The sequence below is a fragment of the Poecile atricapillus genome, chromosome 4 (assembly GCF_030490865.1).
Source record: "Poecile atricapillus isolate bPoeAtr1 chromosome 4, bPoeAtr1.hap1, whole genome shotgun sequence".
In the NCBI taxonomy this organism is placed as follows: Eukaryota; Metazoa; Chordata; class Aves; order Passeriformes; family Paridae; genus Poecile; species Poecile atricapillus.
This window is the reverse complement of record NC_081252.1, coordinates 34,465,202-34,471,201: the sequence shown is the minus strand read 5'-3', so window position 1 is coordinate 34,471,201 and position 6,000 is coordinate 34,465,202.

Genomic DNA, 6,000 nt, shown 5'->3' with positions numbered 1-6,000 from the left:
ATGGAGAAAATGAGAAACAAAACTAAGAAGATAATCCTAGAGAAAATCCCACTAGATCTATACTAGGTACTCCTGTGCAGTAAGCCATCAGCATCTGTCAGTGTGAACTGTGCTTCTTATTAGCAGTGGATGAGTTGCATGGTATTTCCCTAGATGATTTGGATATACAGTTGACATATTTTACACAAATTACGAGGTAAATAGCCATGTGTTTGAAAAAAAACTTAACAAAACAGAAGAAAAGAAGGAACAATCATGTCTAAGGAATGCACTGCACAATCCATTTATCAATTTGTTGTAATGTAAATGAGTCTCTCACATCATTAGGGAAAAGAGTTTTTATGAAACATTTCAACTTTGAAACACTGCATAAAAAGATCAGCATGTGATCACTCTGTTATCTGCTTTCCATTATTCATCTACACATAAAAAAATGTTTTGATACAAGACAAAATGCAGTCCCCAGCTGTATTTTGTCATGAAATGGCTTTCATAGCTCACAGCTCTATTATCAGGAAAAGATTCTCAGCAGCTGGGTAAATACATTTTTCTTTGTTGATGCTGACTGTTAATTTTGCATTTAAATGTTATAGAACTATAAAGCTGCAGAAAATGCCATTGACGGGAAATGCAGTTGCTGTGCTATGGATCATGCATAGGCAATAGATGAAAAGGATCATGCTGATTCCTCTCATGAAGTATTCCTGTTTTTAACATAGAGTCAGTGACAAAGAAGACAGGCAGGCCCTCAGGTGCCCAGGTAGATTTTGTAGTATAAACATGTGTGCACATATGTATCAGCTGCTTGTGAGGTTGAAAGTAATTTTTAAACTTCTTGATTTAAATACTAAGTTTTAACTTCAGGAAAGAGTAGCCTGGAGAACTTGTGGATGGCCCATGCCCAGAAGTTTTCAAGGCTGGGTTGGATGGGGCTTTGAGTTGCCTCAGAGTGGAAGATGTCTTTGCCCACAGGCAGAGCACTGGAATGAGATGATCTTTCAGGTCCCTTCCAATCCAAACCATTGAATTCTGTGATTCAGCATCAGCCACTGTCTCCTTAAAGTTTCAACCACTGGAACTAAGAAAGAATTAAATAGGTGATGAAAGTCTGTTTGAGTCTGAGATACACAGTGTGTGCCCTTGTTTCTAATATTAGTTCTAGGATCCAAAGAAACACTGAATTTCATATAACATTAAATTCATGAGCGTGTTTGCATGGTGATACATGAGAACAAATGTTAAAGTTAGAAGGAAAAAGTGTAAGTGTAGATTAGAAAGTTTATTAAATCACTGGGTGAAAAAATAGTTTGGAGAGCAAAAGACAAGATGGAGGATTTAGGGTGTTGTCTCTTGTCCTTCTTCTTTCTTCTTCATGTTCTTCTCCTAGAGGTTTCTCAGTAGTAGTAAGTGATTGGATAAAGAATGCCGCAGTGCAGTACACAGGTGTTGGGTCATTGGGTCAGTAAGAAAAAGAATTTAGTTGGCATCTGTTAATTGGGTAAATGGACATATAGAAGACCTTGAAAAGGACCTTTGTTAGCCATTTTACCCCTTTCTATCATGGTGCACCTAACTCCTCATACCTTGTAATGCTGCTAAGAAAAGAATAAACAACCGAGACCAAATAAGAGAAAACTGCCTCCCTCTCATCAATCTTCAGTTCAAGGGGAAAAAGAACCTAACCCAAAAGTCCGTAACAAGACAAAAGCCCATGTTACAAATGATCTTCCAGAATCAGTTTAAAAATAACATTTTCAAGTATTAATCTTTTTCTGCAGTGCTTCAGCACGTTGGGTTTGTACCTAGAAATGTTTGTGTGCACCTCAGACATTTAGAACATATCTCAATGGCATGAGGTATTGGTGGCAAGGGATACCAGCACTATGGCTGAGTTTAGTTCAGGAATGGAAACATCACAGCTATTAGTATGATCCTACAGTCCCTCCCACTTCCCTAAATAGCCTGGGTGGACCTATGTAGCTGAAAATGCAATTTAACACTATGTGTGCACAAAATGTACTTAGAGGAGGCACCATTCCTGAAGACTCTACAGTCAAAAATACTCTGACAGAAGCTCAGTTATCCCTTTTCACCCTTCTGCACTGTCTCCTCACCACGTCCAGCGCAGCTGCTTTCTGCACTAGGATGATGCCTCTTTCTCTCTGACTCCCTCCTGCACTACACAAGAGTCCCTCTTGAGAGAGTTTTGACATTCAGACCCTCTCCCACCCTTCACATGTTTCTGGAATGCCCATTAGCTTTTGTTCAGGATTTTCCTGACAAAAGAGGCTGAAGAGCCCTGGCACAGAGAACCAGTCTTAGGATAGCTTTAGATAATCCCCTAAACTGGCAAATAATCAATTTGAAAAGAAATAGGAAATGGAAAGAAAGATCACATGAAGCCCAGATTTGGGCTGATGACATTTGCTGTTAAACTGAAGCCAAGTCATCTCAGCAGCTGCAGAATCTCAAATCAGTTGCAGGGGCTATAAACTCAGGTCACAAGACGGAAGGAAGTGTTATAAATTTGTATTGTGATATTGGCTTTCGCAGATGAATCTTATATGTTAAATACTTTTAGCTATGTATGTACTTTTTTCTTACTAACAAGTTTTAAGCTTAAAAGAATTTCCTAGGTACAAAGCAAGGAAACCCCAGAGGGCAAGGACAGTGGGGCCCAAGCCGTTATCAGGAAAACAATAGAGCCCAAACTGTTATCAGCGAAAGACAGGAAGACCAGCTACCCTCAAAAGAAGGATGAGGGGCCTATCCCCTTATCGAACATTTCCAGAGGAGAGGAAACCAAACTCCAAAGTAATGCTGATCAGCAAGAATCATGATGACCAGCAAAAATAGTGCTGACCAGCAGAAAAATAAGTTGTGCAAAAGCATGATCTAAGAGGGCAGAACCAGGGGAGGGGACATGCTTGAATATGCATCAACCCCTCACAGCAAGGATGGGATAAAAAGGGGTATTCCCAGATACCAGGTGTGTTCCTGGCAACTCACCAGGGCACCCGGCCGTTTTAACCCTTTGCTTTATTTCTTTTGTCTCCTAATTGTCTTTTTATTTATATTAAAATCTTTTTATAATTTATTAAGTGAATCTCGTTTTTAAGAATTTTGGGGGCTCTGTCCGGGATAAGTACCTCACCTCTAGGACCACCGGAGATCCAGAACGGGGAACAGGCGCGCCCCTGCTGAGTTCAGCAGACCCCGCTCCGTTTCTCCTAGCGTGGGCCGAGCGGCTGCAGGTCAAGACCCCGAGGACAAGAAGGAGAAGAAATAAAGCAAAGGAAAAGGGAAAAAGGCTCCCTAAACCGCGGTATTTTTGCTCCATAATTCTTGTGCACGAAGACCCAAAGAAGAAAACGGATTGTAAGTAATCTTTGGGGGAGCGGGAAGCGGGGGTTGCAAGATACCCCCGGGGTTACTGGGACTGGGTCTCAGGGGAGGGGTTAGCCCCTCGGGAAAGGGAGCCGAAGGTTTTCCTGGCACAATCCACTGGGAAAAACAGAGTAAAATGTAGATCTTCTAAAACTTTGTCAAGTTGAGGATTAAATCCAAGAAATTTAGACTTAAAACTGCCAAATTGAGGAATAATCCAAGAAACTTGAGATATTTGACATATTACAGTGCCCAGGGGGGGATATTAACAAGTAACTGGGAAATAAAGAGCACCTTATTGTCTTGCTGTGACTGGGTGGAGTGAATGAACAGATGTGAGAATGCGTAAATAGGTGTGATTGTTGTGTTAAAGTTTGGTTTTTTTTTGAATTGTGTTGCTAAAGAGGAAAGGTTTTTCTGTGCTGTGCTGGAGTAAGAGTGAATACGAGTCGATGTTTCCACAGGGACTGGATCACGGTGGGGACATATTCGCTTCCTCCCTGCGAGCTCCTGTATTGGAGCCCCAGGGTGGCAAACCAGAACTGGGGCTTGTAACCCAGGAGCCGCAGGGGTGCTGTATCAAATCTGTTCTCAGCGGGATGGCAGCTCTGGTCTCAGAGCAGAGCCAAGGTTATCTTTAGTGGTGATCTTCGCGCCTTTCCTCCCCCTGGGCAACAAGAGCTGCTTGTGGGGGTAGGTCGCTTTGGTATGTGATTCAGCATTTGGAGTTGTTTGGTTTTTGGTTTTTTGGAGGTTTTTTTTTTGTTTTGTTTTTTTTTAGAAGTTTTTTTTGCCCCACTGTGGCGGCAGTGAAAGGTTTTTCTGGGAGATCGTGCTCCCAGAGCTATTCCCCATCGAGCTATTGAGACGGAGTGGCGGGTCAGCCTCAGGAGTGCAGGGACTCCTGGAGCTCTGGCCGGCGGTGAGTCGGGCCGAACCCTGATAAGATCCGGGCACGGAGGGTGCCCTGAGGGGATGAGCCCAGCCCGTCCATTTTGAGTAAGGCAAGAGCAAAAGGCCGTCTAGGTCTTGGTGCCCCTGGATTGTTTAAACTGATTTTGGAGCTTTCAAGCCGCAGAGCTGTGTTTGGGTTGTTCTGGTGGCTGCAGGCAGGCTGGATTGAACCACAGATGCTGGTTCGGGTTCCCGGCTCCAGGCACAGGGGGATCGGAGGAGCTCTCAGTGACTCCTGGAACCTCCTGAAGCTGTGAAACAGGCCGGGAACATGCCCAATGGTGAGAGAGCTGAGTGAGTCCCTCTGGGACCCAGGTTTTCTAGGCCGGGGTCTTATGAGACCTCGGGCACATTAAGTTCTGTGATTCCGGGAGTAAAAACTGGTGTAAAACTGTCTCAGAAAGATTTTTCTTAGCCAGATGTGTGAGTGAGATATGGAGCAGTACTGGCGTATGGTATCAGCTCCAAACCAAGGGAGCTGCAAGTTGCAAGCCTTTGTTTTACCGGGTTCTGAGAGAATTCCGTGTGTGATTGTGCAGTGGGCTTCTGCAGCAGTAAGCTGTGTCGGTGCTTAAAATTTGAAATTTCAAGAAAAACAGAGAAGTTTGGAGGGGTGCTTAGAAGAATTCCAAGAAATGTATCCTGGGAGAGAATAGAAAAAGGAAATAAGCTCTGTTTGTCTTTTTTCTTGAGTGACTGCAATATTTATTTTGTAGAGAAACAAACCAATTTCTTAGTATGCCTTCCAATTTCTTTACTTTAGTGAATATCGTAGAATTTTGTAGTTGATTTTAATTTTAAAGGCAAGTTACAGTAATTTGCATAGTACTCACTCCTTAAGGTGGAAACGTACCAGTTTGTCAATAAGTGTTAGAGCTGTTAACCCTAATGTTGTTTGTGTCCCGTGCTGATGAGCACAGCCCATGGTTCTTAACAGCAGAACCTGGTGCCAGCCTAAAAGCAAAATCCTGTAGGTTGTTGTAAATCTTTTTTCTGCTGCTGAAAATTATTTTGTCTCTCTTTTCACAATATGAAATGCTGATCATCTCTCTGATGATTTCTAAAGAGTTGTGATGGTGTGTTTAGTTGAAGATCAGGCTCAGAACTGCCATGATTTCTTGTTCTTTTGAATTTGCCAAGAGAGTGCACATGTCTCTAGGAGTTCTTGTGTTGTTTTGTAGCTGTGCTTATTACGGAAGCAGAAGTAGACCCAGTTAAAAGATTAGAATTAAGATTGTTGGTGTTTTGAATTGAGAAGAAAGTTGTAAAGACTCTAAACTTAGTCTATTTTAATAAATACATGTGTTAATTTAAAAATGAGTCTTATTTTGTGAAAGAAGAGTTTGAAAACAATTGTAAGACTGGTTCTTACTATAGATGGTTCATAGTATATAAGCTGCAAGTACTGTTGAAACATAAAGGTATTGTCAGAAACTTGTCAATGTATCTAAATGCCTATAAAAATAAAAGACCTGATCATATCTTGTCATGAGAAAAGTTACACTAGAAATTATTCACATTAAACAGCTGTGTGAGAATAGACTCCTTTGTACTTGTAGGAGAAAATTTAGAGAAGAATGATGTCTGTGTCTTCATTTCTAGCTTGACTGAAGATCTGTTCAAAGGAGTGGAAATAGTAACTGCAGGTTTGTTTTAGTT